The sequence below is a fragment of the Triturus cristatus genome, chromosome 8 (assembly GCF_964204655.1).
Source record: "Triturus cristatus chromosome 8, aTriCri1.1, whole genome shotgun sequence".
NCBI classification, from domain to species: Eukaryota; Metazoa; Chordata; class Amphibia; order Caudata; family Salamandridae; genus Triturus; species Triturus cristatus.
In genome coordinates this window covers 57,361,181-57,378,071 of record NC_140591.1, presented here as the reverse complement: position 1 = coordinate 57,378,071, position 16,891 = coordinate 57,361,181, and the positions used below count along the sequence as shown (strand labels likewise).

Here is a 16,891-nt window from a genome sequence, read left to right as displayed (position 1 = left end):
GCAAGTTTGAAAGAAAGACAGAAAGTAAATAATATGTTGAATTAATTGTATTGTCGATTATCTTGATAAAAGGTTTTAATCATTATAAACAAAGTCAATATGAGTTGACTCAAAATAGTCTTTGTGGCATGCAAAGCAGAAGTTCAAAATGTGCCGAAACCCGGGATCGGACCAGGGACCTTTAGATCTTCAGTCTAACGCTCTCCCAACTGAGCTATTTCGGCCTGCCAGCAGCTATAGTATTCAGCCTCTTTTTTTGAACAATCCCAGAACAGAGATGCAGAACCTGGATTTTCAATCTGAGGTTAGAGCTGTGTTTTAATGTGTCCTGCAGTGTTCAGCAGCTAACTGGTGAAATGGGTGAGTAGCGTTTTTGGGATAAATGTTAGGTCGTTTTTCTTTTAAAACTCTGAGTGGACCAGCACTGTATTACACAGACGTATGTCGCCTGAGTAGGTAAGCTATGTCATCTCAATACTGACAACTTTGTTCAAGGAGAAGTGAAAGCTGATGCAGACAAGAGTTTACTTTGAAAAAAGTATAAAATGGGATAAATTTGTCATCAAAGCTGATGGCAAGAGAGGTGGAAGCAAGTTTAGAAGGAGGACAGAAAGACAACTTTTTGTTGAACTTATCATGTTGTTGATCAGTTGATAAAATATTTTGAGAAATAAAGAAAAAAAAACTAGAGCTGATTTCAAGAAATATTTTGCAAGAATGTAGGATCCCTCGCACTGTGCTGAAAGTCAGGATTGAATCAGGTACCTTAAGCTCTTCAGTCTAACGATTTCCCAACTGAGATATTTCAGCCAACAAGTCCCTGTGGCCTCCTGATGTATTATTAATAATTGTAGACGATACATACACAACCTGGTCATTCTATTTTCGTTTATAGTTATGTGTTAAAGTGTCCAGTATCATTCAGCAGGTAACTTGGTCTGATGAGTGAATATCCTTTTTAGGGGAGGTAGAATTTTTTTTTCTAAACTCTGAATTGACTTATACTCTGAAACACAGACCTATATGGCCAGGGTGTACAAGCTATGTCATCTGACTACTGACAGTTTTGTATAAGGGGAATTGGAGGCTGATGCAGGCAAAGCTTTACTTAAAAATAAAGCAAGAAGTTGCAAATAAATGAGGCATAGTTGAATACAAGAGAGGTGGAAGCAAGTTTGAAAGGAAGACAGAAAGTAAATAATATGTTGAATTGATTGTGTTGTTGATCAGATTGATAAAAGGTTTTGATAAAGAAGAGCGTTGATTTAACTCCAAACAGCTTTTGTGACATGAAAAGCAGAAGTTGAAATTGTGCCGAAACCCAGGATTGAACCAGGGACCTTTAGATCTTCAGTCTAACGCTCTCCCAACTGAGCTATTTCGGCCTGCTGGTAGTTTGGGTCTTCATCCTTTCTTTTAAACTTCCCAAGAAAATAGATGCTCAACCTCATGCTAGAGCTATGTTTTAAGATGTCCTGTATCATTCATCAGTTAACGGGTGCAATAGGTAAATAGCATTTTTCGGATCCAGGTTAGGTAGCTTTTGTTTTTTACTCTGAATGGACTAGCACCATATTACACAGAGGTATTTGGCCTGAGTAGGTAAGCTATGTCATCTGAATACTGAAATCTGTGTTCAAGGAGAAGTGGAAGCTGATGCAGACAAGAGTTTACTTTACAAAAAAGCATGAAATAGGAAACATTTGTAGTCGAAGCTGAATGCAAGAGAGGTGGAAGCAAATTTAGAAGGAGGACAGAAAGACAATTCTATGTTGAATTGATCATGTTGTCGATCAGTTGATCAAATATTTTGATAAATAAAGAAAAAAAAACTTGAGCTGATACCAAGAAATATTTTGTGAGAAGCAAGAAACCTCTCAGAATTTTCCGTAACACAGCATTGAACAAGGGACTTTTAGATTTTCAATCTAACACTCTCCCAACTGAGCTATTTCATCCAGCTGGCCATTTTGGCTTTCTGTTGTATTTTTGATAATTGTTAAAGATAAATGCAGACCCTGGTCATTCTATCTGCATGTGCAGTTATGTGTTAAATTGTCCAATATTATTCAGCAGCTAAATTGGTCTGATGGGTGAATTTCCTTTTTAGGAGCCAAGTTAGTTAGAAGATATTTGTAAACTATGAATGGACTTATACTCAGACACACAGACCTATATGGCGAGGGTAGGCAAACTAGGTCATCTGACTACTAACAGTTTTGTATAAGGGGAACTCGAGGCTGATGCAGGCAAAGCTTTACTTTCAATTAAAGGAAGAATTGGCAAATAAAGCAGGTAAAGTTGAATACAAGAGAGGTGGAAGCAAGTTTGACAGAAAGACAGAATGTAAAAAATATGTTGAAATGGTTGTCTTATCGATCAGCTTGATAAAAGGTTTTGATCATTATAAACAACGTCAATATGAGTTGACTCCAAATAGCATTTGTGGCACGCAAAGCAGAAGTTCAAAATGTGCCTAAACCCGGGATTGAACCAGGGACCTTTAGATCTTCAGTCTACTGCTCTCCCAACTGAGCTATTTCATCCAGCTGGCAATTTCGGTTTTCTGTTGTATTTTTTATAATTGTTAAAGATAAATGCAGAACCTGGTCACTCTATCTGCATGTGCAGTTATGTGTTAAATTGTCCAGTATTATTCAGTAGCTAAATTGGTCTGATGGGTGAATTTCCTTTTTAGGAGCCAAGTTAGTTAGAAGATGTTTGTAAACTATGAATGGACTTATACTCAGACACACAGACCTATATGGCGAGGGTAGGCAAACTAGGTCATCTGACTACTAACAGTTTTGTATAAGGGGAACTCGAGGCTGATGCAGGCAAAGCTTTACTTTCAATTAAAGGAAGAATTGGCAAATAAAGCAGGTAAAGTTGAATACAAGAGAGGTGGAAGCAAGTTTGACAGAAAGACAGAATGTAAAAAATATGTTGAAATGGTTGTCTTATCGATCAGCTTGATAAAAGGTTTTGATCATTATAAACAACGTCAATAAGAGTTGACTCCAAATAGCATTTGTGGCATGCAAAGCAGAAGTTCAAAATGTGCCTAAACCCGGGATTGAACCAGGGACCTTTAGATCTTCAGTCTACTGCTCTCCCAACTGAGCTATTTCATCCAGCTGGCAATTTCGGCTTTCTGTTGTATTTTTTATAATTGTTAAAGATAAATGCAGAACCTGGTCACTCTATCTGCATGTGCAGTTATGTGTTAAATTGTCCAGTATTATTCAGTAGCTAAATTGGTCTGATGGGTGAATTTCCTTTTTAGGAGCCAAGTTAGTTAGATGATGTTTGTAAACTATGAATGGACTTATACTCAGAAACACAGACCTATATGGCGAGGGTCGGCAAGCTAGGTCATCTGACTACTAACAGTTTTGTATAAGGGGAACTGGAGGCTGATGCAGGCAAACCTTTACTTTCAATTAAAGGAAGAATTGGTAAATAAAGGAGGCAAAGTTGAATACAAGAGAGGTGGAAGCAAGTTTGAAAGAAAGACAGAAAGTAAATAATATGTTGAATTAATTGTATTGTCGATTATCTTGATAAAACGTTTTGATCATTATAAACAAAGTCAATATGAGTTGACTCAAAATAGTCTTTGTGGCATGCAAAGCAGAAGTTCAAAATGTGCCGAAACCCGGGATCGGACCAGGGACCTTTAGATCTTCAGTCTAACGCTCTCCCAACTGAGCTATTTCGGCCTGCCAGCAGCTATAGTATTCAGCCTCTTTTTTTGAACAATCCCAGAACAGAGATGCAGAACCTGGATTTTCAATCTGAGGTTAGAGCTGTGTTTTAATGTGTCCTGCAGTGTTCAGCAGCTAACTGGTGAAATGGGTGAGTAGCGTTTTTGGGATAAATGTTAGGTCGTTTTTCTTTTAAAACTCTGAGTGGACCAGCACTGTATTACACAGACGTATGTCGCCTGAGTAGGTAAGCTATGTCATCTCAATACTGACAACTTTGTTCAAGGAGAAGTGAAAGCTGATGCAGACAAGAGTTTACTTTGAAAAAAGTATAAAATGGGATAAATTTGTGATCAAAGCTGATGGCAAGAGAGGTGGAAGCAAGTTTAGAAGGAGGACAGAAAGACAACTTTTTGTTGAACTGATCATGTTGTTGATCAGTTGATAAAATATTTTGAGAAATAAAGAAAAAAAAACTAGAGCTGATTTCAAGAAATATTTTGCAAGAATGTAGGATCCCTCGCACTGTGCTGAAAGTCAGGATTGAATCAGGTACCTTAAGCTCTTCAGTCTAACGATCTCCCAACTGAGATATTTCAGCCAACAAGTCCCTGTGGCCTCCTGATGTATTATTAATAATTGTAGACGATACATACACAACCTGGTCATTCTATTTCCGTTTATAGTTATGTGTTAAAGTGTCCAGTATCATTCAGCAGGTAACTTGGTCTGATGAGTGAATATCCTTTTTAGGGGAGGTAGAATTTTTTTTTCTAAACTCTGAATTGACTTATACTCTGAAACACAGACCTATATGGCCAGGGTGTACAAGCTATGTCATCTGACTACTGACAGTTTTGTATAAGGGGAATTGGAGGCTGATGCAGGCAAAGCTTTACTTTAAAATAAAGCAAGAAGTTGCAAATAAATGAGGCATAGTTGAATACAAGAGAGGTGGAAGCAAGTTTGAAAGGAAGACAGAAAGTAAATAATATGTTGAATTGATTGTGTTGTTGATCAGATTGATAAAAGGTTTTGATAAAGAAGAGCGTTGATTTAACTCCAAACAGCTTTTGTGACATGAAAAGCAGAAGTTTAAATTGTGCCGAAACCCAGGATTGAACCAGGGACCTTTAGATCTTCAGTCTAACGCTCTCCCAACTGAGCTATTTCGGCCTGCTGGTAGTTTGGGTCTTCATCCTTTCTTTTAAACTTCCCAAGAAAATAGATGCTCAACCTCATGCTAGAGCTATGTTTTAAGATGTCCTGTATCATTCATCAGTTAACGGGTGCAATAGGTAAATAGCATTTTTCGGATCCAGGTTAGGTAGCTTTTGTTTTTTACTCTGAATGGACTAGCACCATATTACACAGAGGTATTTGGCCTGAGTAGGTAAGCTATGTCATCTGAATACTGAAATCTGTGTTCAAGGAGAAGTGGAAGCTGATGCAGACAAGAGTTTACTTTACAAAAAAGCATGAAATAGGAAACATTTGTAGTCGAAGCTGAATGCAAGAGAGGTGGAAGCAAATTTAGAAGGAGGACAGAAAGACAATTCTATGTTGAATTGATCATGTTGTCGATCAGTTGATCAAATATTTTGATAAATAAAGAAAGAAAAACTTGAGCTGATACCAAGAAATATTTTGTGAGAAGCAAGAAACCTCTCAGAATTTTCCGTAACACAGCATTGAACAAGGGACTTTTAGATTTTCAATCTAACACTCTCCCAACTGAGCTATTTCATCCAGCTGGCCATTTTGGCTTTCTGTTGTATTTTTGATAATTGTTAAAGATAAATGCAGACCCTGGTCATTCTATCTGCATGTGCAGTTATGTGTTAAATTGGCCAATATTATTCAGCAGCTAAATTGGTCTGATGGGTGAATTTCCTTTTTAGGAGCCAAGTTAGTTAGAAGATGTTTGTAAACTATGAATGGACTTATACTCAGACACACAGACCTATATGGCGAGGGTAGGCAAACTAGGTCATCTGACTACTAACAGTTTTGTATAAGGGGAACTCGAGGCTGATGCAGGCAAAGCTTTACTTTCAATTAAAGGAAGAATTGGCAAATAAAGCAGGTAAAGTTGAATACAAGAGAGGTGGAAGCAAGTTTGACAGAAAGACAGAATGTAAAAAATATGTTGAAATGGTTGTCTTATCGATCAGCTTGATAAAAGGTTTAGATCATTATAAACAACGTCAATATGAGTTGACTCCAAATAGCATTTGTGGCACGCAAAGCAGAAGTTCAAAATGTGCCTAAACCCGGGATTGAACCAGGGACCTTTAGATCTTCAGTCTACTGCTCTCCCAACTGAGCTATTTCATCCAGCTGGCAATTTCGGCTTTCTGTTGTATTTTTTATAATTGTTAAAGATAAATGCAGAACCTGGTCACTCTATCTGCATGTGCAGTTATGTGTTAAATTGTCCAGTATTATTCAGTAGCTAAATTGGTCTGATGGGTGAATTTCCTTTTTAGGAGCCAAGTTAGTTAGATGATGTTTGTAAACTATGAATGGACTTATACTCAGAAACACAGACCTATATGGCGAGGGTCGGCAAGCTAGGTCATCTGACTACTAACAGTTTTGTATAAGGGGAACTGGAGGCTGATGCAGGCAAAGCTTTACTTTCAATTAAAGGAAGAATTGGGAAATAAAGGAGGCAAAGTTGAATACAAGAGAGGTGGAAGCAAGTTTGAAAGAAAGACAGAAAGTAAATAATATGTTGAATTAATTGTATTGTCGATTATCTTGATAAAAGGTTTTGATCATTATAAACAAAGTCAATATGAGTTGACTCAAAATAGTCTTTGTGGCATGCAAAGCAGAAGTTCAAAATGTGCCGAAACCCGGGATCGAACCAGGGACCTTTAGATCTTCAGTCTAACGCTCTCCCAACTGAGCTATTTCGGCCTGCCAGCAGCTATAGTATTCAGCCTCTTTTTTTGAACAATCCCAGAACAGAGATGCAGAACCTGGATTTTCAATCTGAGGTTAGAGCTGTGTTTTAATGTGTCCTGCATTGTTCAGCAGCTAACTGGTGAAATGGGTGAGTAGCGTTTTTGGGATAAATGTTAGGTCGTTTTTCTTTTAAAACTCTGAGTGGACCAGCACTGTATTACACAGACGTATGTCGCCTGAGTAGGTAAGCTATGTCATCTCAATACTGACAACTTTGTTCAAGGAGAAGTGAAAGCTGATGCAGACAAGAGTTTACTTTGAAAAAAGTATAAAATGGGATAAATTCGTCATCAAAGCTGATGGCAAGAGAGGTGGAAGCAAGTTTAGAAGGAGGACAGAAAGATAACTTTTTGTTGAAGTTATCATGTTGTTGATCAGTTGATAAAATATTTTGAGAAATAAAGAAAAAAAACTAGAGCTGATTTCAAGAAATATTTTGCAAGAATGTAGGATCCCCTCGCACTGTGCTGAAAGTCAGGATTGAATCAGGTACCTTAAGCTCTTCAGTCTAACGATCTCCCAACTGAGATATTTCAGCCAACAAGTCCCTGTGGCCTCCTGATGTATTATTAATAATTGTAGACGATACATACAGAACCTGGTCATTCTATTTTCGTTTATAGTTATGTGTTAAAGTGTCCAGTATCATTCAGCAGGTAACTTGGTCTGATGAGTGAATATCCTTTTTAGGGGACAAGGTAGGTAGAATATTTTTTTTCTAAAGTCTGAATTGACTTATACTCTGAAACACAGACCTATATGGCCAGGGTGTACAAGCTATGTCATCTGACTACTGACAGTTTTGTATAAGGGGAATTGGAGGCTGATGCAGGCAAAGCTTTACTTTAAAATAAAGCAAGAAGTTGCAAATAAATGAGGCATAGTTGAATACAAGAGAGGTGGAAGCAAGTTTGAAAGGAAGACAGAAAGTAAATAATATGTTGAATTGATTGTGTTGTTGATCAGATTGATAAAAGGTTTTGATAAAGAAGAGCGTTGATTTAACTCCAAACAGCTTTTGTGACATGAAAAGCAGAAATTGAAATTGTGCCGAAACCCGGGATTGAACCAGGGACCTTTAGCTCTTCAGTCTAACACTCTCCCAAGTGAGCTATTTCGGCCTGCTGGTAGTTTGGGTCTTCATCCTTTCTTTTAAACTTCCCAAGAAAATAGATGCTCAACCTCATGCTAGAGCTATGTTTTAAGATGTCCTGTATCATTCATCAGTTAACGGGTGCAATAGGTAAATAGCATTTTTCGGATCCAGGTTAGGTAGCTTTTGTTTTTTACTCTGAATGGACTAGCACCATATTACACAGAGGTATTTGGCCTGAGTAGGTAAGCTATGTCATCTGAATACTGAAATCTGTGTTCAAGGAGAAGTGGAAGCTGATGCAGACAAGAGTTTACTTTACAAAAAAGCATGAAATAGGAAACATTTGTAGTCGAAGCTGAATGCAAGAGAGGTGGAAGCAAATTTAGAAGGAGGACAGAAAGACAATTCTATGTTGAATTGATCATGTTGTCGATCAGTTGATCAAATATTTTGATAAATAAAGAAAGAAAAACTTGAGCTGATATCAAGAAATATTTTGTGAGAAGCAAGAAACCTCTCAGACTTTTCCGAAACCGAGCATTGAACAAGGGACTTTTAGATTTTCAATCTAACACTCTCCCAACTGAGCTATTTCATCCAGCTGGCCATTTTGGCTTTCTGTTGTATTTTTGATAATTGTTAAAGATAAATGCAGACCCTGGTCATTCTATCTGCATGTGCAGTTATGTGTTAAATTGTCCAATATTATTCAGCAGCTAAATTGGTCTGATGGGTGAATTTCCTTTTTAGGAGCCAAGTTAGTTAGAAGATATTTGTAAACTATGAATGGACTTATACTCAGACACACAGACCTATATGGCGAGGGTAGGCAAACTAGGTCATCTGACTACTAACAGTTTTGTATAAGGGGAACTCGAGGCTGATGCAGGCAAAGCTTTACTTTCAATTAAAGGAAGAATTGGCAAATAAAGCAGGTAAAGTTGAATACAAGAGAGGTGGAAGCAAGTTTGACAGAAAGACAGAATGTAAAAAATATGTTGAAATGGTTGTCTTATCGATCAGCTTAATAAAAGGTTTTGATCATTATAAACAACGTCAATATGAGTTGACTCCAAATAGCATTTGTGGCACGCAAAGCAGAAGTTCAAAATGTGCCTAAACCCGGGATTGAACCAGGGACCTTTAGATCTTCAGTCTACTGCTCTCCCAACTGAGCTATTTCATCCAGCTGGCAATTTCGGTTTTCTGTTGTATTTTTTATAATTGTTAAAGATAAATGCAGAACCTGGTCACTCTATCTGCATGTGCAGTTATGTGTTAAATTGTCCAGTATTATTCAGTAGCTAAATTGGTCTGATGGGTGAATTTCCTTTTTAGGAGCCAAGTTAGTTAGAAGATGTTTGTAAACTATGAATGGACTTATACTCAGACACACAGACCTATATGGCGAGGGTAGGCAAACTAGGTCATCTGACTACTAACAGTTTTGTATAAGGGGAACTCGAGGCTGATGCAGGCAAAGCTTTACTTTCAATTAAAGGAAGAATTGGCAAATAAAGCAGGTAAAGTTGAATACAAGAGAGGTGGAAGCAAGTTTGACAGAAAGACAGAATGTAAAAAATATGTTGAAATGGTTGTCTTATCGATCAGCTTGATAAAAGGTTTTGATCATTATAAACAACGTCAATAAGAGTTGACTCCAAATAGCATTTGTGGCATGCAAAGCAGAAGTTCAAAATGTGCCTAAACCCGGGATCTTTAGATCTTCAGTCTACTGCTCTCCCAACTGAGCTATTTCATCCAGCTGGCAATTTCGGCTTTCTGTTGTATTTTTTATAATTGTTAAAGATAAATGCAGAACCTGGTCACTCTATCTGCATGTGCAGTTATGTGTTAAATTGTCCAGTATTATTCAGTAGCTAAATTGGTCTGATGGGTGAATTTCCTTTTTAGGAGCCAAGTTAGTTAGATGATGTTTGTAAACTATGAATGGACTTATACTCAGAAACACAGACCTATATGGCGAGGGTCGGCAAGCTAGGTCATCTGACTACTAACAGTTTTGTATAAGGGGAACTGGAGGCTGATGCAGGCAAACCTTTACTTTCAATTAAAGGAAGAATTGGGAAATAAAGGAGGCAAAGTTGAATACAAGAGAGGTGGAAGCAAGTTTGAAAGAAAGACAGAAAGTAAATAATATGTTGAATTAATTGTATTGTCGATTATCTTGATAAAAGGTTTTGATCATTATAAACAAAGTCAATATGAGTTGACTCAAAATAGTCTTTGTGGCATGCAAAGCAGAAGTTCAAAATGTGCCGAAACCCGGGATCGGACCAGGGACCTTTAGATCTTCAGTCTAACGCTCTCCCAACTGAGCTATTTCGGCCTGCCAGCAGCTATAGTATTCAGCCTCTTTTTTTGAACAATCCCAGAACAGAGATGCAGAACCTGGATTTTCAATCTGAGGTTAGAGCTGTGTTTTAATGTGTCCTGCAGTGTTCAGCAGCTAACTGGTGAAATGGGTGAGTAGCGTTTTTGGGATAAATGTTAGGTCGTTTTTCTTTTAAAACTCTGAGTGGACCAGCACTGTATTACACAGACGTATGTCGCCTGAGTAGGTAAGCTATGTCATCTCAATACTGACAACTTTGTTCAAGGAGAAGTGAAAGCTGATGCAGACAAGAGTTTACTTTGAAAAAAGTATAAAATGGGATAAATTTGTCATCAAAGCTGATGGCAAGAGAGGTGGAAGCAAGTTTAGAAGGAGGACAGAAAGATAACTTTTTGTTGAAGTTATCATGTTGTTGATCAGTTGATAAAATATTTTGAGAAATAAAGAAAAAAAACTAGAGCTGATTTCAAGAAATATTTTGCAAGAATGTAGGATCCCCTCGCACTGTGCTGAAAGTCAGGATTGAATCAGGTACCTTAAGCTCTTCAGTCTAACGATCTCCCAACTGAGATATTTCAGCCAACAAGTCCCTGTGGCCTCCTGATGTATTATTAATAATTGTAGACGATACATACACAACCTGGTCATTCTATTTTCGTTTATAGTTATGTGTTAAAGTGTCCAGTATCATTCAGCAGGTAACTTGGTCTGATGAGTGAATATCCTTTTTAGGGGACAAGGTAGGTAGAATTTTTTTTTCTAAACTCTGAATTGACTTATACTCTGAAACACATTCCTATATGGCCAGGGTGTACAAGCTATGTCATCTGACTACTGACAGTTTTGTATAAGGGGAATTGGAGGCTGATGCAGGCAAAGCTTTACTTTAAAATAAAGCAAGAAGTTGCAAATAAATGAGGCATAGTTGAATACAAGAGAGGTGGAAGCAAGTTTGAAAGGAAGACAGAAAGTAAATAATATGTTGAATTGATTGTGTTGTTGATCAGATTGATAAAAGGTTTTGATAAAGAAGAGCGTTGATTTAACTCCAAACAGCTTTTGTGACATGAAAAGCAGAAGTTGAACTTGTGCCGAAACCCGGGATTGAACCAGGGACCTTTAGCTCTTCAGTCTAACACTCTCCCAAGTGAGCTATTTCGGCCTGCTGGTAGTTTGGGTCTTCATCCTTTCTTTTAAACTTCCCAAGAAAAGAGATGCTCAACCTCATGCTAGAGCTATGTTTTAAGATGTCCTGTATCATTCATCAGTTAACGGGTGCAATAGGTAAATAGCATTTTTCGGATCCAGGTTAGGTAGCTTTTGTTTTTTACTCTGAATGGACTAGCACCATATTACACAGAGGTATTTGGCCTGAGTAGGTAAGCTATGTCATCTGAATACTGAAATCTGTGTTCAAGGAGAAGTGGAAGCTGATGCAGACAAGAGTTTACTTTACAAAAAAGCATGAAATAGGAAACATTTGTAGTCGAAGCTGAATGCAAGAGAGGTGGAAGCAAATTTAGAAGGAGGACAGAAAGACAATTCTATGTTGAATTGATCATGTTGTCGATCAGTTGATCAAATATTTTGATAAATAAAGAAAGAAAAACTTGAGCTGATACCAAGAAATATTTTGTGAGAAGCAAGAAACCTCTCAGACTTTTCCGAAACCCAGCATTGAACAAGGGACTTTTAGATTTTCAATCTAACACTCTCCCAACTGAGCTATTTCATCCAGCTGGCCATTTTGGCTTTCTGTTGTATTTTTGATAATTGTTAAAGATAAATGCAGACCCTGGTCATTCTATCTGCATGTGCAGTTATGTGTTAAATTGTCCAATATTATTCAGCAGCTAAATTGGTCTGATGGGTGAATTTCCTTTTTAGGAGCCAAGTTAGTTAGAAGATGTTTGTAAACTATGAATGGACTTATACTCAGACACACAGACCTATATGGCGAGGGTAGGCAAACTAGGTCATCTGACTACTAACAGTTTTGTATAAGGGGAACTCGAGGCTGATGCAGGCAAAGCTTTACTTTCAATTAAAGGAAGAATTGGCAAATAAAGCAGGTAAAGTTGAATACAAGAGAGGTGGAAGCAAGTTTGACAGAAAGACAGAATGTAAAAAATATGTTGAAATGGTTGTCTTATCGATCAGCTTGATAAAAGGTTTTGATCATTATAAACAACGTCAATATGAGTTGACTCCAAATAGCATTTGTGGCATGCAAAGCAGAAGTTCAAAATGTGCCTAAACCCGGGATTGAAACAGGGACCTTTAGATCTTCAGTCTACTGCTCTCCCAACTGAGCTATTTCATCCAGCTGGCAATTTTGGCTTTCTGTTGTATTTTTTATAATTGTTAAAGATAAATGCAGAACCTGGTCACTCTATCTGCATGTGCAGTTATGTGTTAAATTGTCCAGTATTATTCAGTAGCTAAATTGGTCTGATGGGTGAATTTCCTTTTTAGGAGCCAAGTTAGTTAGATGATGTTTGTAAACTATGAATGGACTTATACTCAGAAACACAGACCTATATGGCGAGGGTCGGCAAGCTAGGTCATCTGACTACTAACAGTTTTGTATAAGGGGAACTGGAGGCTGATGCAGGCAAAGCTTTACTTTCAATTAAAGGAAGACTTGGGAAATAAAGGAGGCAAAGTTGAATACAAGAGAGGTGGAAGCAAGTTTGAAAGAAAGACAGAAAGTAAATAATATGTTGAATTAATTGTATTGTCGATTATCTTGATAAAAGGTTTTGATCATTATAAACAAAGTCAATATGAGTTGACTCAAAATAGTCTTTGTGGCATGCAAAGCAGAAGTTCAAAATGTGCTGAAACCCGGGATCGAACCAGGAACCTTTAGATCTTCAGTCTAACGCTCTCCCAACTGAGCTATTTCGGCCTGCCAGCAGCTATAGTATTCAGCCTCTTTTTTTGAACAATCCCAGAACAGAGATGCAGAACCTGGATTTTCAATCTGAGGTTAGAGCTGTGTTTTAATGTGTCCTGCATTGTTCAGCAGCTAACTGGTGAAATGGGTGAGTAGCGTTTTTGGGATAAATGTTAGGTCGTTTTTCTTTTAAAACTCTGAGTGGACCAGCACTGTATTACACAGACGTATGTCGCCTGAGTAGGTAAGCTATGTCATCTCAATACTGACAACTTTGTTCAAGGAGAAGTGAAAGCTGATGCAGGCAAGAGTTTACTTTGAAAAAAGTATAAAATGGGATAAATTCGTCATCAAAGCTGATGGCAAGAGAGGTGGAAGCAAGTTTAGAAGGAGGACAGAAAGACAACTTTTTGTTGAAGTTATCATGTTGTTGATCAGTTGATAAAATATTTTGAGAAATAAAGAAAAAAAAACTAGAGCTGATTTCAAGAAATATTTTGCAAGAATGTAGGATCCCTCTCACTGTGCTGAAAGTCAGGATTGAATCAGGTACCCTAAGCTCTTCAGTCTAACGATCTCCCAACTGAGATATTTCTGCCAACAAGTCCCTGTGGCCTCCTGATGTATTATTAATAATTGTAGACGATACATACACAACCTGGTCATTCTATTTTCGTTTATAGTTATGTGTTAAAGTGTCCAGTATCATTCAGCAGGTAACTTGGTCTGATGAGTGAATATCCTTTTTAGGGGACAAGGTAGGTAGAATTTATTTTTCTAAACTCTGAATTCACTTATATTCTGAAACACAGACCTATATGGCCAGGGTGTACAAGCTATGTCATCTGACTACTGACAGTTTTGTATAAGGGGAATTGGAGGCTGATGCAGGCAAAGCTTTACTTTAAAATAAAGCAAGAAGTTGCAAATAAATGAGGCATAGTTGAATACAAGAGAGGTGGAAGCAAGTTTGAAAGGAAGACAGAAAGTAAATAATATGTTGAATTGATTGTGTTGTTGATCAGATTGATAAAAGGTTTTGATAAAGAAGAGCGTTGATTTAACTCCAAACAGCTTTTGTGACATGAAAAGCAGAAGTTGAAATTGTGCCAAAACCCAGGATTGAACCTGGAACCTTTAGATCTTCAGTCTAACGCTCTCCCAACTGAGCTATTTCGGCCTGCTGGTAGTTTGGGTCTTCATCCTTTCTTTTAAACTTCCCAAGAAAGTAGATGATCAACCTCATGCTAGAGCTATGTTTTAAGATGTCCTGTATCATTCATCAGTTAACGGGTGCAATAGGTAAATAGCATTTTTCGGATCCAGGTTAGGTAGCTTTTGTTTTTTACTCTGAATGGACTAGCACCATATTACACAGAGGTATTTGGCCTGAGTAGGTAAGCTATGTCATCTGAATACTGAAATCTGTGTTCAAGGAGAAGTGGAAGCTGATGCAGACAAGAGTTTACTTTACAAAAAAGCATGAAATAGGAAACATTTGTAGTCGAAGCTGAATGCAAGAGAGGTGGAAGCAAATTTAGAAGGAGGACAGAAAGACAATTCTATGTTGAATTGATCATGTTGTCGATCAGTTGATCAAATATTTTGATAAATAAAGAAAGAAAAACTTGAGCTGATACCAAGAAATATTTTGTGAGAGCAAGAAACCTCTCAGACTTTTCCGAAACCCAGCATTGAACAAGGGACTTTTAGATTTTCAATCTAACACTCTCCCAACTGAGCTATTTCATCCAGCTGGCCATTTTGGCTTTCTGTTGTATTTTTGATAATTGTTAAAGATAAATGCAGACCCTGGTCATTCTATCTGCATGTGCAGTTATGTGTTAAATTGTCCAATATTATTCAGCAGCTAAATTGGTCTGATGGGTGAATTTCCTTTTTAGGAGCCAAGTTAGTTAGAAGATGTTTGTAAACTATGAATGGACTTATACTCAGACACACAAACCTATATGGCGAGGGTAGGCAAACTAGGTCATCTGACTACTAACAGTTTTGTATAAGGGGAACTCGAGGCTGATGCAGGCAAAGCTTTACTTTCAATTAAAGGAAGAATTGGCAAATAAAGCAGGTAAAGTTGAATACAAGAGAGGTGGAAGCAAGTTTGACAGAAAGACAGAATGTAAAAAATATGTTGAAATGGTTGTCTTATCGATCAGCTTGATAAAAGGTTTTGATCATTATAAACAACGTCAATAAGAGTTGACTCCAAATAGCATTTGTGGCATGCAAAGCAGAAGTTCAAAATGTGCCTAAACCCGGGATTGAACCAGGGACCTTTAGATCTTCAGTCTACTGCTCTCCCAACTGAGCTATTTCATCCAGCTGGCATTTACGGCTTTCTGTTGTATTTTTTATAATTGTTAAAGATAAATGCAGAACCTGGTCACTCTATCTGCATGGGCAGTTATGTGTTAAATTGTCCAGTATTATTCAGTAGCTAAATTGGTCTGATGGGTGAATTTCCTTTTTAGGAGCCAAGTTAGTTAGATGATGTTTGTAAACTATGAATGGACTTATACTCAGAAACACAGACCTATATGGCGAGGGTCGGCAAGCTAGGTCATCTGACTACTAACAGTTTTGTATAAGGGGAACTGGAGGCTGATGCAGGCAAAGCTTTACTTTCAATTAAAGGAAGAATTGGGAAATAAAGGAGGCAAAGTTGAATACAAGAGAGGTGGAAGCAAGTTTGAAAGAAAGACAGAAAGTAAATATTATGTTGAATTAATTGTATTGTCGATTATCTTGATAAAAGGTTTTGATCATTATAAACAAAGTCAATATGAGTTGACTCAAAATAGTCTTTGTGGCATGCAAAGCAGAAGTTCAAAATGTGCCGAAACCCGGGATCGAACCAGGGACCTTTAGATCTTCAGTCTAATGCTCTCCCAACTGAGCTATTTCGGCCTGCCAGCAGCTATAGTACTCAGCCTCTTTTTTTGAACAATCCCAGAACAGAGATGCAGAACCTGGATTTTCAATCTGAGGTTAGAGCTGTGTTTTAATGTGTCCTGCAGTGTTCAGCAGCTAACTGGTGAAATGGGTGAGTAGCGTTTTTGGGATAAATGTTAGGTCGTTTTTCTTTTAAAACTCTGAGTGGACCAGCACTGTATTACACAGACGTATGTCGCCTGAGTAGGTAAGCTATGTCATCTCAATACTGACAACTTTGTTCAAGGAGAAGTGAAAGCTGATGCAGACAAGAGTTTACTTTGAAAAAAGTATAAAATGGGATAAATTCGTCATCAAAGCTGATGGCAAGAGAGGTGGAAGCAAGTTTAGAAGGAGGACAGAAAGACAACTTTTTGTTGAAGTTATCATGTTGTTGATCAGTTGATAAAATATTTTGAGAAATAAAGAAAAAAAAACTAGAGCTGATTTCAAGAAATATTTTGCAAGAATGTAGGATCCCTCGCACTGTGCTGAAAGTCAGGATTGAATCAGGTACCTTAAGCTCTTCAGTCTAACGATCTCCCAACTGAGATATTTCAGCCAACAAGTCCCTGTGGCCTCCTGATGTATTATTAATAATTGTAGACGATACATACACAACCTGGTCATTCTATTTTCGTTTATAGTTATGTGTTAAAGTGTCCAGTATCATTCAGCAGGTAACTTGGTCTGATGAGTGAATATCCTTTTTAGGGGAGGTAGAATTTTTTTTTCTAAACTCTGAATTGACTTATACTCTGAAACACAGACCTATATGGCCAGGGTGTACAAGCTATGTCATCTGACTACTGACAGTTTTGTATAAGGGGAATTGGAGGCTGATGCAGGCAAAGCTTTACTTTAAAATAAAGCAAGAAGTTGCAAATAAATAAGGCATAGTTGAATAC

The 16,891-nt window shown here is 37.6% G+C and overlaps 2 non-coding genes across 2 annotated transcripts; both read right to left on the bottom strand.

Moving 5' to 3' along the window:
• Positions 1-6,559: 6,559 nt before the first annotated feature.
• Positions 6,560-6,632, bottom strand: TRNAF-GAA (transfer RNA phenylalanine (anticodon GAA)). Its single transcript has one exon. It is a non-coding gene; the product is annotated as a tRNA-Phe (tRNA).
• A 9,254-nt stretch (positions 6,633-15,886) lies between these two features.
• TRNAF-GAA (transfer RNA phenylalanine (anticodon GAA)) lies at positions 15,887-15,959 on the bottom strand. The gene has a single exon. It is a non-coding gene; the product is annotated as a tRNA-Phe (tRNA).
• Positions 15,960-16,891: the final 932 nt, after the last annotated feature.